Source organism: Sarcophilus harrisii, chromosome 3, assembly GCF_902635505.1.
Source record: "Sarcophilus harrisii chromosome 3, mSarHar1.11, whole genome shotgun sequence".
In the NCBI taxonomy this organism is placed as follows: domain Eukaryota; kingdom Metazoa; phylum Chordata; class Mammalia; order Dasyuromorphia; family Dasyuridae; genus Sarcophilus; species Sarcophilus harrisii.
Window position 1 is genome coordinate 554,262,576 of NC_045428.1, and position 19,639 is coordinate 554,282,214.

General features: G+C 37.3%; 1 pseudogene; it reads left to right on the forward strand.

The window, feature by feature from the left end:
- The window catches only part of LOC100934603, a 38,610-nt pseudogene that overhangs the window by 5,071 nt on the left and 13,900 nt on the right, over nt 1-19,639 (forward strand).

Consider the following 19,639-nt stretch of genomic DNA (forward strand, 5'->3'; position numbering starts at 1 on the left):
TTTCTCATGGTTTTTTTCCTTTTGATTTTTCTTGCCCAGCATAATGAATATGGAAATATGTTTAGAAGAATTATACATATTTGTATTGCTTGCTATCTTGGGGTGGGGAAGAGAGGGATAAAAATTTGGAACCCAAGGTTTTGCAAAGGTGAATATTAACAACTATTTCTCCATATATTTGGAAAAATAAAATACTCCTGGGGAAAAAAATCCCTCACTCAGTGATAACCAGCAACACTGGTAGGCTACTTTGGACATTCCTTCTTTATTTGTTCCCCAAGCTATAAATTGTGAGAGTAGAATGGTTCACAATCTCAGATTAAACAAAAATGGAATAAGAAATTGCTTCTCTTGTCATTGACAATGACGCTAGCATGTGCAAAGCTGGCTTTGCTAGGTATGATGCTCATCGAGTTGTGTTCCTCTCCATTGTTGGATGTCCAAAACAGCAGGGTGCATTGTTGGAATGGGGCAGAAGGACAATTGTGTTAGTGATAAAGCCCAGAGCAAGAGAGTATCCTGACTCTGAAATATCCCATTGAACATGGCATTGTTACCAACTGGCATGACATGGAGGAAATCTGGCATCAGACATTCATAATGAGCTCCATGTAGCTCCTGAGGAACACCCTGTTTTGCTTACAGAAGCTCCCTGGAACCATAAGCCAAGAGAGAGAAGATGACACAAATCATGTTTGAAGACCTTCAGTACCCTAACCATGTTGCTATTCAGGCTGTGTTGTCTCTCTAGACCTCTGATCATCCCATGGTATTGTTATAGGGTGATGGTATCACCCACACGGTGCCCATCTAAGAGGCTCATGCCCTTCCCCATGCCATCCTTCATCTAGATTTGGCTGGCTGTGACCTGATAGACTACCTCATGAAGATGATGACTCAGAGAGGGTACAGCTTCCCTAACACAGCTGAAAGGGAAATAGTTTGTGACCTTAAAGAGAAACTGTTACCAAGCAGGAGATGGCCACTGCTGCTGCATTCACTAACCTGAAGAAGAGCTATGAACTTCCTGGTGGCCAGGTGATCAATGAGAGCTCTGTTCAGGTGTCCGATGGTCATCTTCCAACCATCCTTCCTAGTTATGGAATCCTGGGACATTCATGAGACCACTTTCAGTTCTATCATGAAGTGTGATGGTGATATCTGAAAGGATTCTCAACCTTTCAAATACCAACACAGTATTGTCTGATGGAACTAAAGGTACCCTGGTATTGCTGACAGAATGCAGAAAGAAATCATAACCTAGCACAATGAAAATTAAGATCATTACTCCCCCTAAACATAAATAAGTATTCTACAGGATTGGTCTATTCTAGCTTCTCTCTCCATCTTCCAGCAGACATGGATCAGCAAGCAGGAATAGGAGGAATCTGGCCCATTGCAAATGCTTCTAAATGGACTGATAGCAAATGTATATAGCATTTGCTGCATGAATACTCACAAAGTAAAAATTTGCCCTGGCAAATATAAGCCTTCTTTGAAAAGAAAACTGTTACAAACTAACAAAAATGATATGATTATCTCAATAGATGCAGAAAAAAAAAATTTGATAAAATCCAACATCCTTTCCTATTAAAAAACACTAAAGAGTATAGGAATAGAAGGAATTTTCCTTTAAATCATCAGTAGCATCTATTTAAAACCATCATTAAGCATCATATGTAATCAGGACAAACTAGAACCATTCTCAGTAAGATCAGAGTGAGACAAAGTTGACCACTATCTACAATTACTATTCAATACTGTATTAGAAATGCTAGCTTTGGCAATAAGAAAAGAAAAAAAGATTAATGGAATTAGAAAAGGTAATGAGGAAACCAAATTATCTTTGCAGATGATGTAATGGTATCCTTAGAGAGACCTAGAGAATCAATTCACAAGTTTAGTAAAGTTGCAGGATACAAAATAAATCCACATAAATCATCAAGCATTTTTATATATTACCAACAAAGTCCGGCAGCAAGAGATATAAAGAGAAATTTAAAATATCTGTCAATAATACAAAATATTTGGGAGTCTACTAGGTAAGGCAAAGTCAGGAATTATATGAACACAATTATAAAACACTCTCCACACAAATATATCAAGTGCTCATAGGTAGGCCAAACTAATATAATAAAAATGACAATACTACCTAAATTAATCTACTTATTTAAGGCCATACCAATCAAACTCTCAAGAAATTATTTTATAGATCTAGAAAAAATGATAAAGTTCATCTAGAAGAACAAAAAGTCAAAAATTTCAAGGGAATTAATGAAAAAAATGCAAATGAAGGTGGCCTAGTTGTGCCAGATCTTAAAACTATATTTACAAAGCAGCAGTTATCAAAACTATTTGGTATTGGCTAAGAAATAGAGTAATCAATCAATGGAATAAGTTAGGTTCATAGGACAAAATAGTGAATGACTACAGTAATCTAGTGTTTGACAAATCCCAAAACCCCAGCTTTTGGGATAAAAATTCACTATTTGACAAAAACTACAGGGAAAATTGGAAACTATATGGCAGAAACTAGGCATTGACGCACACCTAACACCCTATATATACCAAGATAAGGTCTAAATAGGTTCATGATTTAGACATGAAGAGTGATATTATAAACAAATTAGAAGAGCAAAGTATAGTTTACCTCTCAGTTCTGTGGAGAAGGAAGGAATTTGTGGCCGAAAAAAAACCAAACTGGAAATCATTATTGATTTTGTTTTTGTCCAAACAAAACTAATGCAGACAAGATTAGAAGGGAAGCAATAAACTGGGAAAACATTTTTACATTCAAAGGTTCTGATAAAGACCTCATTTCTAACATAGAGAATAAATTTATAAGAATTCAAGCCATTCTCCAGTTAATAAATGATCAAAGGATATGAATAGACAATTTTCAGATGAAAAAATTGAAATAATTTCTAGTTGTATGAAAAGGTGCTCTAAATCACTATTGATCAGAGAAATATAAATTAAGACAACTATGAGATACCACTACACATCTCTCAGATTGGCTAAGGACAGGAAAAGTCAATGATAAATGTTGGAGGGGATGTGGAAAAAATGGGACACTAATACATTGTTGATGGAACTATAAATGAATCCAGCCATTCAGGAGAGCAATTTGAAACTATGCTCAAAAAATAATCAAACTGTATATACTCATTGATCCAGCAGTGTATCTACTGGGCTTATATCCCAAAGAAATCTTAAAGGAGGGAAAGGGACCCACATGTGCAAAAATGTTTGTGGCAGCTCTTTTTAAAAAAAGAAAAAGAAAAAGTTTGTTCTAATTAAAAAGTGTCTGATTTTTTTCCCTAAAAGTTCTCTTGCCCAAGTTTTCTAGTTACATTTTTAAAATGTCATTTCAACTTGTGAGTTTTCATGATCTCTGCAGGCAGAGTATATATACAAAGAAAACACAACAGCCTTTCTTTTCCAATGAATTACACTCTTTGAATCTGAAAGATAAATATACTAGCTCCTATTCAGGATTTTGGTTTTGGTTGGTTTGTTTGTTTATTCTGGTATTTTTCATCTTAGACTGTCTCTATTATCTTTGCTTATATAACAGCTTCAACTGTTCCAATATATTTCTATTTCAAACCAAAACAATTCTGACTACCACTTTATAAAAATTGTTTTTATTGGAATCAGAGGGGTCAGTTTGTTAACAAAAATTTAACAACAACAAAAAAAAAGGATTTATTATGTTCTAGATACCTTACCAAGAACTGGGGATACAAAAAAAGGAAAAACATAGGCTCTGTCCTTAAAGAGATCACATTATTTTAATTATATATATATAGTTCCCCCTCACCCCAATCTCATGTAAAGACAATTTTTAACTTTTTTTTTTTGACTTTCCTTCCTCTTCCCATTTCCCCTTCCTGAGATGTAAGTATTTGATATAGGGAATACATGTGTACAATGGAAAATGTTAGTCATGTTTTGAAAGAAGACATAGATTTAAAAAAAAAACAAATAAATAAAGTGAAAAATTGGGTTTTTCCATCTATATTCAGCCTCCTTTATTTCTTTCTCTTGAGGTAGAGAGCATTTTTCATAAGTCCTTTGCAATTGTGGTTAGTCACTAAGTTAATCTTGAATTCTTAAATCATTCAGAATCAATTATCCTTAACCATATCATTATAACAATTGTCCTGATTCTACTAATTTCTTTTTTTACCCTGAGGCAATTGGGCTTAAGTGACTTGCCCAGGGTCACACAGCCAGGAAGTATTAAGTAGCTGAGGTCACATTTGAACTCAGGTCCTCTAGCCACTGTGCCATCTAGCTGCCCCTTGATTCTAGTCATTTCACAAAAGATCAGGTTTTGCTAAAATCATTTCCATCATTTCTTAAAACACAATCATATTCTATCACATGCGTATGCTATAACTTATTTAGCTATTCCCCAGTTGACCAGTATCTCTTTAACTTACAATTCTTTGCTACTAAAAATTTATTAAAAAAAATATAAATATTTTTGTCCATATATATTCTTTTCTTCTTTCTTTGATCTCTTTAGGAGTATAGACATAGTCATGGGATTGATGGGATGGTCAAAGGGTAAACAAGGTTTCATTGTTTTGGGGGTATAGTTCCAAATTCCTTGACAGAATGGTTGCACCAGTTCACAATTCCACCAACAGTATATTAGTGTCCCTGTCAGCCCACTCCAGTCCCTCCAACATTTGTCCTTTTCCTTTTTTGTAAATATAGCCAATTTTACATGAAGTAATAGCTTAGAATTATTTTAATTTTTATTTCTCTATTAATTAATTAATTCTGTTTTAAAGAGTTACCTAAAAGTAGTGAAAGGTTAAAAAATTTGCTTTCAGACACCCAGATAATAGGCAACAAAAGTCAGATATTTTTTATTACAAGGTCTGCCACTGGCATTTAATCCACCTGGCTCATCATATAAATAATGAAAGCAACAAAATTTAGGAAAAAATTAAGAAAAAGGTACAATCTTTTTTTTTTTTTTTTTTTTTTTTTTTTTTGCTGAGGCAATTGGGGTTGTGACTTGCCCAGAATCACATTGCTAGAAGGTAATTAAGTGTCTGAGGTCCTGAGATTTGGTCCTCCTGACTTCAGGGCTGGTGCTCTATCCACTATCCATCTAGATGGTCCCTTAAACTTTTTTTAAAAATGAAATTGTAAGTAATGAAAGTTTACTTTTTCCATTTTGTTATGGAATGTAACTGGACCTATGATGTCACTGCTATAGGAAATTCCCAGTTAAGGAAATTCTCTCTATCAATGTAGTTCAGCACCTTCTTTACAACTTGTGGTTTTGCCCTAGTTGCCTAAAATAGTTCAAGTTTAACTTTGTTGCCCAGAGTCACACAGTTGGAATTAGTCAGTGGCAGACACTGAATCTAGAGCTTCCTGAGTTGTAGGGCACCTCCCTAGCTACAATACCCATCTCAGTTTTTAAAGAGAAGAAAAAATACTGTAAGATATTAGCACTAAAAAAGACCTTAGTGAAGAGCTGAGATTCCATACCACTCACTCATTTACAGATGAATAAAACAGGAATTCTCAAGAAACAAAGAGGTTTGCCAAAAGTCATATAAAAGAAGGTCAGAAATTCTGCTCTGGTGTCCTTAACTCTACTTAGGGTCTTTTCTACATGACTGACCTAATTGATCATAATTCCTCACATTTATGGAGCATTTTAGGATTTTTCAATTTGGTCACAACCCCTGAGAGGAAGGCATTGCCAGAATTATCATGTGGGGTGGGAGGGAATTAGTTTGGATCATTTGATTCTTCTTCCCTTTTGTTACCCCAAACCAAGAGATAAAATCACAGAAGGAGGCCAGTTAACAGAAATGAGCTGTGTTTCAAAATGAAATTTAAAGATATATCTATAAATAAATGTTTATGTTTTATTACCACTTTATGAAGTTTTAAAAAGTTCCCTTTACTGTACTGTAAGGTCAGCTGCTTATTGGATGGCCAGAGAGTGATCACTCTATCGATGGTCATTATAAAGCCAAGCCTGCGAGCCCCAATTTTGGAAGCAAGAAGCCTATTTCAGGCAGGAAACAGCTTGATGGAATGTAACCCCTGCACTTTTATCAGAGTTGTAGGGGAAAGGGGGATTCCCCCCTCCCCCACTGCACTCCTCCCTTCCCCCCCAAAGAATTCATGTTGTCATGCAGGCCTATTGTTAAAACGATAGAGGGAGCCTGACATAGAGGTGAGGGGAGGTGGGAAAAGCAGCAATTTTTAGGCAATATGGCTATGAAGAGATAGAGAATAGCTAATACTTACATAGTGCTTTAAAGTTTGCAAATCTCTTTACATGTGTTATCTCATATTTATCTTTGAAATAGCCCTGTAAAATTAAATGCTATGGTGATCTTTTTATCCCCATCTTACAGATGGGGAAATGGAGGCACGCAGCTATTTAAAAGACTTGCCCAGGATAACACAGCTTGAATAGAAGTCTTTCTGATTCCAAGTCTGGCAATCTGCCTACTGTATCTGAAATGCAGGTGGGATGGGGGTAAAGGGGTGGAGATACAGGGATGAGGAAGGGAAAGAGAGAAAGGGAGAGAGATGGACAGAAGGATATATAGACAAAGGCAGACAAAGAGACAGAGGCAAAAGAAAGAGATAGAGAGGAAAAGGAGAGAGAAATAGAGAACAGAAATGAAGACAAGACAAACAGACAGATGAGAGATAGACAGACATATAAATAGACACAGAGATAGACAAGACACATAGAGAGATTGAGATAGAGACAGACAGATCAGTGGATAAACATAAGACAGACAAACAGATTGATGGACAAACAGATAAAAAGACAGACAGATACACAGACAGACACAGATACAGGTAGACAGACATAGAGACAGAAATAGACAAACAGGCATAGATAAAGACATAGACAGATAGATGGACAGATACAGACAGACTGACCAGCAGACAGATAGGCAGACATTGATAGACCGACGGATAGACCAACAGGCACAAACAGATAGACAGACAGACAGACATAAATTTAGAGAGACAGACAGACAGACAAATAGATGGATGGATGAGTAGATGTTTGGCAAAGTAGACAGAACACCTGGTATGGAGTCCATAAGACTTGAGTTTAAGTCCTACACTTAGAACCTTTACAATCCCGAGCAAGTGCCATAGCCACTGTCTTGGTTTCTTTGCTTATAAAACCAGGAGAATAATAGCATTGACCTTCCAGAGTTGTTGGAGGAGCACAGGAGATAATACATGAACAGTACTTAGCACAGTGTCTAGCACATAGTAAGCATTATATAAATATTAACTATTATTATAGAAAGGAAGAAAAGAAGGAAGACTTGTGTTCGGGTAGAAGTTGATCCATTTGACTTTTTGGAACCCTTCCAATTCTGAGATACTATGCTTCTGTGACCCTTCTTACACATGAAAGTTCTTGTAGTAAAAATACCATCAGGGCAATTAGGTAGCTCAGTGGATAGAGCACTGGCCCTGGAGTCAGTCAGAAGGACTGAGTTCAAATTTGGCTTCGGACACAACACTTACCAGCTGTGTGACTCTGAGCAAATCACTTAATCCCAATTGTTTTGCTCTGATTTCCAAAAGGTACAGAGACAAAGCCTTTGGATTTGGATCAGAAGACATGAATTCCAAATTCTGGCTCTGCCATGTTAGATAACAAGTCTAAATCTTTCAGCGCCTTAGCTCCTTATGTATAAAATACAGAGTTTGGACTGAATAACATCTTAGCTTCCTTCCAGCTACAAATCCTATATAGCACCTGTATGTTATTTGCTATTCAGTTTCTTCATAATCTGCCCTCACCTCCTCACTTCACATAATCCTCCTCCTGCCCTTCTTTCTCCTCCCTTTTCCCCTTTTCTCCCTTCTGCCCCTCCTTTCCCAACTTCCCATCCTTCCACTCCTCTTCCTCCTTCTTCCTCTCCTTCAGGGTCTCCATTGACTTGTTCTCATTTTCTCTACTTAACCACAACTATAGCTGCTGGAATCTCAGCTCCTTTAGTTCAGTGGTGTCCATCTCAAACACAAAGATAAGCATCCCTGCAGGTGCATATTGACTTAGAAAATGATATATTAATATTATCTATGTTTTGTCCTATTTTTATTTATTTTGTTAAATCCCAAATACATTTTAATCTGGTTCAAGGCACTTGGGAATGTTGTCTGCAGGGCTGGGTATTCGGTCTCTCTACTATGGTTCAGAGTCCCAGGGATATCTAAATTCTTTTAGGTGGAAAAATGGAGAAAGCACCAATCTTCAAGTTGGGAGACTCTGAGTTCATATTTGACCTTCAGACACTTATTAGCTATGTGATCCTGGGAAGTCATTTATTTATTTATTTATTTATTTTATTTAATAGCCTTTTATTTACAGGATATATACATGGGTAACTTTACAGCGTTAACAATTGCCAAACCTCTTGTTCCAATTTTTCACCTCTTACCCCCCCCACCCCCTCCCCTAGATGGCAGGATGACCAGTAGATGTTAAATATATTAAAATATAAATTAGATACACAATAAGTATACCTGACCAAAACGTTATTTTGCTGTAGAAAAAGAATCAGACTCTGAAATATTGTACAATTAGCTTGTGAAGGAAATCAAAAATGCAGGTGTCCATAAATATAGGGATTGGGAATTCAATGTAATGGGTTTTAGTCATCTCCCAGAGTTCTTTTTCTGGGCATAGCTAGTTCAGTTCATTACTGCTCCATTAGAAATGATTTGGTTGATCTCGTTGCTGAGGATGGCCTGATCCATCAGAACTGGTCATCATATAGTATTGTTGTTGAAGTATATAATGATCTCCTGGTCCTGCTCATTTCACTCAGCATCAGTTCGTGTAAGTCTCTCCAGGCCTTTCTGAAATCATCCTGTTGGTCATTTCTTACAGAACAGTAATATTCCATAATATTCATATACCACAATTTATTCAGCCATTCTCCAACTGATGGACATCCATTCAGTTTCCAGTTTTTAGCCACTACAAAAAGGGCTGCCACAAACATTCGTGCACATACAGGTCCCTTTCCCTTCCCTGGGAAGTCATTTAACACTGTTGCCTGAATTTCTTCATCTGTAAAATGATCTGGAGAAATAAATGGCAAACTATTTTAATACCTTTGCCAAGAAAATCCTAAATGGATTCATGGGGAGTTGGATATGACCAAAATGATTTAGTGAGAACAAAACAACAAGCCCAATTAATTGCACATAGCCAGCTAACTAGCTAGAGGATCCTTAGACATTTAATTCTCTCTTTTGAATTGAACTGCTCTGCTGCCACTTAGTTATTCTCAGTCTAAAATCTTATTTGAGTTGGTCAGAAAATTCCTTTTAATCCTTAGCTCTTTCCTGGTTGGCTCTCTGGGTCCCTGAAAATCATCACTCCATTTAACTAAACTATAAAGGAACTGAGTGGAATTGTGTGCAGGAGATTTTTTTCAACCCCATAATGTCACTTGGATAGCCCAATCCATGTAAGTCACCTGGAAAGAAAGCTTGAAAAGAGTTGGATATACAAGCCATCTCCAATTGATAAATAGTCAAAGGATATGAACAGACAATTCTCAGATGAAGAAATTGAAACTATTTCTAGCCATATGAAAAGATGCTCCAAGTCATTATTAATCAGAGAAATGCAAATTAAGACAACTCTGAGATACCACTACACACCTATCAGATTGGCTAGAATGACAGGGAAAGATAATGAGGAATGTTGGAGGGGATGTGAGAAAACTGGGACACTGATACATTGTTGGTGGAGTTGTGAATAAATGCAATCATTCTGGAGAGTGATTTGGAACTATGCTCAAAAGTTATCAAACTGTGCATACCCTTTGATCCAGCAGTGTTACTACTGACTGGGCTTATATCCCAAAGAGATACTAAAGAAGAGAAAGGGACCTGTATGTGCACATTCTATGTGCAAGAATGTTTGTGGCAGGTCTTTTTGTAGTGGCCAGAAACTGGAAACTGAGTGCATGCCCATCAATTGGGGAATGGCTGAATAAATTGTGGTTTATGAATATTATGGAATATTATTGTTCTGTAAGAAATGACCAGCAGGATGATTTCAGAAAGGCCTGGAGAGACTTACGTGAACTGATGCTGAGTGAGCAGGACCAGGAGATCATTATATACTTCAACAACAATACTATATGATGATCAATTCTTTTTTTTTTTTTTTTCTATTTTATTTATTTATTTATTTTTTAAAATTTAATAGCCTTTTATTTACAGGATATATACATGGGTAACTTTACAGCATTAACAATTGCCAAACCTCTTGTTCCAATTTTTCACCTCTTACCCCCCCACCCCCTCCCCTAGATGGTAGGATGACCAGTAGATGTTAAATATATTAAAATATAAATTAGATACACAATAAGTATACCTGACCAAAACGTTATTTTGCTGTACAAAAAGAATCAGACTCTGAAATATTGTATAATTAGCTTGTGAAGGAAATCAAAAATGCAGGTGTGCATAAATATAGGGATTGGGAATTCAATGTAATGGTTTTTAGTCATATGATGATCAATTCTAATGGACGGGGCCATTTCCAGCAATGAGATGAACCAAATGAGTTCCAATAAAACAGTAATGAATTGAACCAGCTATACCCAATGAAAGAACTCTGGGAAATGACTATGAACCACTATATAGAATTCCCAGTCCCTCTATTTTTGCCTACCTGCATTTTTGATTTACTTCACAGGTTAATTGTACACTATTTCAAAGTCCAATTCTTTTTGTACAGCAAAATAACTGTTTGGACATATATACATATATTGTTTTTAACTTATACTCCAACACATTTAGCATGTATTGGTCAACCTGCTGTCTGGGGGAAGGGGTGGGGGAAAGTAGGAGAAAAGTTGGAACAAAAGGTTTTGCAATTGTCAATGCTGAAAAAATACCCATGCATATATCTTGTAAATATAAAGCTATAATATAATTTAAAAAAAAAAGAGTTGGATATAGCTTCCCATCTACCCAATAACCAAATCACTGCAAATATAAATGCTGCATAGATGTGGGATATGGGATTTCAATAAATCAGTTCATAGAATTCCCATAGTATGGGAATTAGAAAAGGACCTGAGAGATTGTATAATCCTTTTCTTTCTTTTTTCATAGCATAAGAAGCCCAAGACCCAGAGACCAGCCTAGAGCATTATTTCTGTCTCTTGTGATTTACACATGCTGAACATCAAATAGGATGAATATAAACTTATGGTCAGAAGTCCTGGGTTTAAGGCCCAGCTGTGGCACTGACTGACTTTGTGACCCTAAACTTTAGTGCAAGGAATGGGGGATGAGAAGACAACTGATCCATGTGGAGGCTGGGCTCTGTGGAAGTAGAGGCCTGTGTGCTAGGAGTCCCCCAGGGCAGCAAGAGCATGTTCCAGCAGCAGTGCCAGGAGGAGGCTCATGGACAAATTGCACCAGGCCCAGCTCCTTTCTACTTCCAGGCTCATCTCCTTGTTAAATTTCTCTCTGGGATCATAAGCAGTCTAGGGGCCACGAATCTGCTCAGGTACACCCTAAATTGCAGACATTCTTTAATTGTTTATTATCACTCTAGTCTGTAGTGGAGAAATTTTCTTCTCCCTTTGGAGTTTCATCTCAATCCCAAACTGTTTTTGTTGACTTGGACAGAAGTTATAATTAACGGACATGTACTTTGATACCAATATCAGCAAAAAATAAAGACCAAGGAATAGCAAGCTACAAAATGATAGTGTCTTCTCCTCCCTAGTAGTTACAGGAAGAAACATGGTTAGGTGGGTAAAAGGGAGTGAAGTTTCCCTGGGCTCTCTCCAAGGAAGAAGGGGAAGTGAAGAGTCTGGACATCAGTCATCTCACTAGCTAGAGGCTACACATGTGCTACTTTCTGTTCCTCTGCCCGGTCCCACTTTATCTGCAGGTATCTGCTCCTGGTACCCTGGTCTGGTTAGTACCTGCCTTCCCCTCTCAGACTGCTCTCTCCTGCTGCTTCCTGCCTGAGGTAGTGGAGGGACAGCAAGCTCTCCTACGTGTCCCTTCCTTCTCTTTCTCTCCTCCATGCTTTTCCTCATATCTTGTCCCAGAAGGACGAAACCCTTCTTGGGGAAACTCTGAATATTGTCTGCCCACAAGCAGCATCCAGGCCCACCCCAGCTTAACAACCAACTTTCTAAGCCACATTTTTGTGGGAGGGGCATTTTCCCCAACGTTAAATCCATGTTTTCATCTGTAAAATAGGGATGATAATAGTCTTTTTTTTCTTTTAAATATTTTTATTTTCCCCAGTTACATGTGAAACATTTTTTTGCATTTTTAAAATTTTAAGTTCCAATGTGTTTAGAAGAATTGCACATTTAACTTATATAGGATTATTAGCTGTCTTGGGGAAGAAGATGAGAGGGAGAAAATTTGGAACACAAGGTTTTGCAAAAGTGAATGTTGAAAATTATCTTTGCATATATTTAAATAGTATTAAATTTTTTTTTGAATGCCTGATTCTCTCTCTTTCTCCTCATACCGCCCACACTGAGAAGGTCCATGTAAACTTGTACAAAACATGTCCATAAGAGTCATACTGCAACAGAAAACATAGATCTTCCCCCCCCCAAAAAAAAAAAAACTTTAAGAAAAAAGAAATCAAAAACCAAAATATGCTTCAGTCTGTATTCAGACATAATCAGTTCTTTTTCTACAGATGGAGACCATTTTTCTTTTCTTTTTTAAAAATATTTTTTATTGAAGCTTTTTATTTTTAAAACATATGCAAGGATAATTTTTCACCATTGACCCTTGCAAAACCTTGTGTTCCAATTTCCTCCCTTCCATCTCCCCATTCCCTTCTCTAGATGGCAAGTAATCCAATATATATTAAAGATGGTAAAATATATATATAAATCCAATATAGGCATACCTATTTATACAATTATCTTGCTGCATAAGAAAAATCAGATCAAAAAGGGAAAAAAATGAGAAAGAAAATAAAATTCACGCTAACAACAAAAGAAGTGAAAATGCTGTGTTGTGATCTATACTCAGTTCCCACAGTCCTCTCTCTGGGTGTAGATGGCGTTCTTCATCAAGACCATTGGAACTGGCCTAAATCACCTCATTGTTGACTAGACCCATGTTCATCAGAACTGATCACCATAATATGCTTGTTGTTGCTGTGTACAATGATCTCCCAGTTCACTTCACTTCACTTATCATTAGTTCATGTAAGTCTCTCCAGGCCTCTCTGAAATCTTCCTGCTGGTCATTTCTTATAGAACCATAATATTCCATAACATTTATATACCATAATTTACTCAGCCATTCTTCAACTGATGGGCATCCACTCAATTTCCCAGTTTCTTGCCATTACAAAAAGGGCTGCTACAAACATTTTTGCACTTGTGAGATAGAGACCATTTTTCGTAAGTTCTTCAGTAGTCTTAGATCATTGTATTGTTGAGAATAGCAAAGTCAAGGTGATAATAATTTAAAATTGCCTGTTCCACAGAGTTGTAAAATAAAGCACTTTGTAAATCCTAAAATGCATAAGTCAATATGAATGGTTATCATATGCAAAAGCACTTGCCCTAGCAACTTAAATGTCTATGTGAGTCAGGAATAGTCTAGAAAATTTTTATGTAAAAATTAAGTGTATAGGGCAGCTAGGTGGTGCAGTGGATAGAGCATCAGCCTTGAAAGTCAGGAGGATCTGAGTTCAAATTTGCTCTCAAGACACTTAATACTTCCTAGTGACCCTGAGCCAGTCACAACCCCAATTGCTTCAGAAAAAAAAAAAAAGTAAGTGTATACTAAACTGATCCTTGAAAGAAATAAGAGATAATATCTGATTATTTCTGACTCTTGATGAACCCCATTTGGGGTTTTCTTGGCAAAGATACTGGAGTGGTTTACTATTTCCTTCTGTAGCTCATTTTACAGATAAGAAAACTGATGTATTTACAGGGTAAACAGGTAAACAGGGTGAAGTCACTTGCCTAGGATCATACAGCTAATAAGTGTCAGAACTGAGATTTGAACTCAGTAAGATGAGTCTTACTGACTTCAGATCTGGACTTCTAAACACTATGTCACTCCCTAGTGACACTATGTCATGACCCTAGAATTAGGATGGATAGGACATTTAAGGATTTTCTGGGAGGGATAAATACCTTTATAGAAGGAGAAAAGAAACAAGGTAAGGAAAAAACGTTGCTCTAAATATGATGTGGGAAGAAAACTGCCTTAAGAAGGTTTGAGCCAAGATTGGAACTTAGAATGTAGAGAGGAATGTTTTGTACGTGAGGTCAGGTAGAGGTATGATGGTAGATTGTGAGTTTGAAACTGATCCCAGAAGCAGAGATTCTTGTAGGTCTTAGCTGGCAACAGCCACCCTTCCAGAGTAAAGCCCCAGGACATATTAGCATCCTGCTCTTGGCTACAGCCTCCTGCCATTGTTCTAGCTGGGTTCCCCTCTTCCCTGGGCACCCTGCCAAGGGAGTGGCACTTAAATTTCCCCCCTCTCCCACAAGCAAGCTCACAATTCTCTGAGGGTTTTTACCTCTTGAAACTACAAGGAAGTAGACAGTCAAAATAACAAATAATGGAGATGTTATAAAGTTACAGGAAACCTTAAAAGTCTGGTCACAGTTATCCCTAGTCTTCCCAAGAATCTAAATGAAAGTAGGACTGGTCTTTCTTAGTGTCTCACCCTGATTCAACTTGGTTCATTCTTTTTGTTGTTTTTTGGTTTGATTTTTGGTATCTGGCTGCAATTTCATCAGAGTAGGGAGCGCTGGGTAAGGAAAAAGAAAACTCTGAGAGTAGCCTGAGGCACTGAGAAATAGAGTGACTTATCTAGGGTCAAGCTGCCAGCATCTGAGGTCAGTGTCACCCCAGATCTTTCTTCTGCCTAGCACATTGTCATCTCTTTTGTCTCATGGACCCCTTTGGCTGCTTGGTGCTTGCTCAGAATAATGTTTTTACTTATTTATTTAATTTTTTTTTTCTTTTCAAAGTAATGTTTGTAAATACATCAAATAACGTAAATGGAATTATAAAGAAAGTCAATTCTATTGAAATAGTTATCAAAATTTAAAAAAAAAAAATCAAAGATCCCTTCCTGTGATTGTCCCTGCCTCAATTCACTCATTTTGGAGTTCAACAAGGCGTTATTCCTCTTTCTTTTTATTTTTATAGATCACATTGAGGAATTCCTTTTTCTTAGGTTCCATCCCTCCTCTATTCTTTCTCTCAGTTTCTCACTGTCTCCCTCCTCTCTTCTCTCTCTCTCTCACTCTTTTTTCCCTCTCTCTCTCTTTCTCTATATCTGTCTTCCCTCCTCTCTATTCTCCATCTGTCTCTCTCCCTCCCTCCTTCTTTCTGTCTGTATTCCTCCTCTCTCTCTCTCTTTTCTCTCTCTTTCTCTATGTCTATCTTCCTCTCTCTCTCCCTTCCCCCTCAATCCCAACTCTCCCTCCTTCTTTGAATATCTGTCTTCCCCTCTGTCTTCCTTTTTTTTTCTCTCTCTCTCTGGGCATGTGTGTGTGTGTGTGTGTGTGTGTGTGTCTATGTCTGTCTGACTCTCAGTCTGTCTCTATCTGGAGACTTTATAACTATTTCCCATTCCCCACCCACCAATTCCAAATCTTCCTTCTTTCTTCCTTAGAAAAAAATGTTACTGGCATCCAAATGAATTGAATACCAGAAGATCAAGGGAAATTTACATTATATTACATTATTAACGATACTAATAATTCTTAATTCAGAGCTACAAGGTTGACAAAATGTTTGCTCCATTGGAATGGAAATGGAACTGAAAACAAGAGACATTCTCAGCATCCATTCCTCAAATGAATGACCTACTTATAGGACTTGAATTCTGGCACTGACTTTACTAATTGCATGAACTTGGGTAAGTGCAACCTCTCTGAACCTCAATATGTTCTTCTGTACAATGGGAATTAAAATTATCTACTTTGTTGATGTGAAACTGAAGTAGTTAATGATTTTTTACTAACCACCTTGATTTGCTCAAGTTCCCCTATTATCCAGAGGGAACCCAGATTGATCTGGGAATCAAATGCAGAAAACAAATAAGCATTCCTTAATCTGGCCATATCACAAATTCCTGGCAGTTTTTTCATGCTGAAGCTGGAACTCCCCCTGCCATGCCACAGAAACAACTTAGAATGGCTCATGTTGACCCCCAACCCAGTGATCAAATGTGATATAACCATGATATGCCTTCTGAAAACAGGCCAGCCCAGGGATAATCTGATAAGACCACTATGAGATGGCCCTCCACCCTTCTGAACTGATATTTGTCTTGATAACCTACTCAGACCACTATGTGATTACACCCCCCCACCTTAACCAAGAGATTTTTGTCTTTATGATCCTGTTGCCTATGCCCACCCTAAACTCAGTTCTAATTGTGCTCTCATATATACAAATCTGCCTTCTTAGGAGGAAAAAACCCATGGATATAACCTACCTCTGTATTTCTTAGACCAAACTCTGAAGAAAGCTGCCATAGTCATGTCTAACTCTTCAGGCCCCATTTGGAATTTTTTTGGCAATGATAATACTGAAATGGTCTGTCATTTCCTTTTCAGTTTACAGGTGAGAAACTGAGGTAAACAGGGTCTTGTCCAGGGCCACTCAGCTAAGAAGTGACTTTAGCCACATTTGAAGTCAGCTCTTTCTGGCTCCAGTTCCAGCCCTCTATCCACTGTGCCCCTAATTCTGAAGGAGCTCACCATCTAATGGGGGAGACAAGCAAACTAAGTATAAACAAAATAGAGATGGGATCAGTTGAGGAAAATCTCAAAAAAAAAAAAAAAGTATACGTAAGGTGAAGGAAGATGAGAAAAGACTTTTTTGCAGAAGGTGAAACTTAATTTGAGATTCCAAAGTAGACAAGGAAGAAAGGATGAGGAAAGGAAGGGAAGCAGAGATGAGGAGGGAGAGAGTATTTATAATTTTTCATATAGCATAATTCATATATAGACACATACACATACACATAGAAGAGAGTCACTTGGGAGGGGAAAAGACTAAGGCTATAATTTCATTGTTGAAGGGAATGTCTAAGGAGGAAACCCATTATATTTATACAAATTGGTCACTGCTTGAACCCAAGTCTTCTTGGTTCTGAAACCAGCTCTGTAACCACTAAGCCTGCCTTCTTATAAGTTTAATAAGCACTTTCCTCACAACAATCTTATGAAATGTCACCAGCATCATTGCTAGCTGTTCAACTCCCGATAAGTCATTTAAATTTTGTCTGCCTCAGTTTCTTCAACAGTAAAATGGGGACAATAAATAATAGCATCTCCTAGGATTGTTACGAAGATCAAATGAGATTATACATGTGAAATGCTTAGTGGCTGATACACAGTTGGCTTAATAAATGTTTATTGTTTTGTTTTTTAATAAATGCTAATTAGAAGGATACTTTCCCTCATCTAATATTTCTTTTACAGATAAGGAAATTTGGGTTACGGGCATTTCTGTTATTTGACCAAGGAGTCACAAGTTAAAAATTTTTAGCCCCTAGATTTGGTTCATGACTTTTCTAATTCAGCTGAACTGCTCAGGTCTCAATATTCTTGGAAGATAGCTCTCCTTATGTGGACCGTGTAAGAAGTTTTGGTGATTTTTGGCAGACTGAAGGTCTAGGAAGTTTTATGGCCATTTGGTGGACACTGATCAAAATCTTCAAAGGGGGTGGGTCAAGGAAGAATGGAAGGGAGTCTGAGGATGCAAAAAAGAACTTGATTCCTCTGCAACCAATGTGATGTTTCCAGGGTCTCTGGGAGGAGAGCACTACACTACTATACTCACAAACTATTCTGGCCAAGCTGTGTATGTAAGGAGCCTAGGCTCCTTAAGAAGAAATTATTGAACTGGGAAAAAATTTTTACAGTTAAAGGTTCTGATAAAGGCCTCATTTCCAAAATATATAGAGAATTCACTCTAATTTATAAGAAATCAAGCCATTCTCCAATTGATAAATGGTCAAAGGATATGAAGAGACAATTCTCAGATGAAGAAATTGAAACTATTTCTAGCCATATGAAAAGATGCTCCTAGTCATTATTAATCAGAGAAATGCAAATTAAGACAACTCTGAGATACCACTACATACCTGTCAGATTGGCTAGAACGACAGGGAAAAATAATGCGGAATGTTGGAGGGGATGTGGGAAAACTGGGACACTGATACATTGTTGGTGGAATTGTGAACACATCCAGCCATTCTGGAGAGCAATTTGGAACTATGCTCAAAAAGTCATCAAACTGTGCATACCCTTTGATCTATCAGTGTTACTACTGGGCTTATACCCCAAAGAGATACTAAAGAAGGGAAAGGGACCTGTATGTGCCAAAATGTTTGTGGCAGCCCTGTTTGTAGTGGCTAGAAACTGGAAAATGAATGGATGCCCATCAATTGGAGAATGGTTGAGTAAACTGTGGTATATGAATATTATGGAATATTATTGTTCTATAAGAAATGACCAGCAGGATGAATACAGAGAGGCTTGGAGAGACTTACATAAACTGATGCTAAGTGAAATGAGCAGGACCAGGAGATCATTATATACCTCAACAGCAATACTGTATGAGGATATATTCTGATGGAAGTGGATTTCTTCAACAAAGAGAAGATCTAACTCAATTTCAATTGATCAAGGATGGACAGAAGCAGCTACACCCAAAGAAAGAACACTGGGAAATGAATATAAACTGCTTGCATTTTTGTTTTTCTTCCCAGGTTATTTTTACCTTCTGAATCCAATTCTTCCTGTGCAACAAGAGAACTATTCAGTTCTGCACACATATATTGTATCTAGGATACACTGTGACATATTTAACTTGTATAGGACGGCTTGCCATCTGGGGGAGGGGGTGAAGGGAGGGAGGGGAAAAGTCGGAACAGAAGTGAGTGCAAGGGATAATGTTGTAAAAAAATTACCCAGGCATGGGTTCTGTCAATAAAAAGTTATAATAAAAAAAAATTTTAAAAAAGAAGAAATTATTGAAATATAATCTTTTCATTTTATTCTTCTTGGGGTTTTTTGTTTACCACATGACTAATGAAGAAATATATTTTGCAAGATTTCACATATATAACTGATATATTGTTTACCTTCTCAATCAGTGCTGGTGGGGGGAGGCAGGAAGGAAGGAGAGAGTTTGAACCTCAAATTTTGAAAAAACTTGAATGTTAAAATAAACATATCTAAATTTAAAAATTCATAAAAGTTGGCCAAAAGGAAAAAGAAAAGAATCCAAAGAAGAAATTCTCTTGGCTACATCTTGGCATCATAGGTTTAAAGTAGGAAGGCTATCTTTAGTCCAGTCTTCCTTCTAACAGGAGAATTGAGGTTCCCAAAGGGTCAGTAGATTATTTTTGCTCTCAGAATTGTGCAGTTAACAATGAGGGATTAGAGTTTCTAGTGCTTTAGTTCATAAACCCCCAACTATCAGTCAGATTGAATGAGCTTTTAGAAAAGATATTTACCAAGCAGAAAAAGTAATAGAAGGTGATACAAAATACTGTTCCCAAATTGTGAACCCTATGACCCTGGAGAATGTGGGCTCAGAC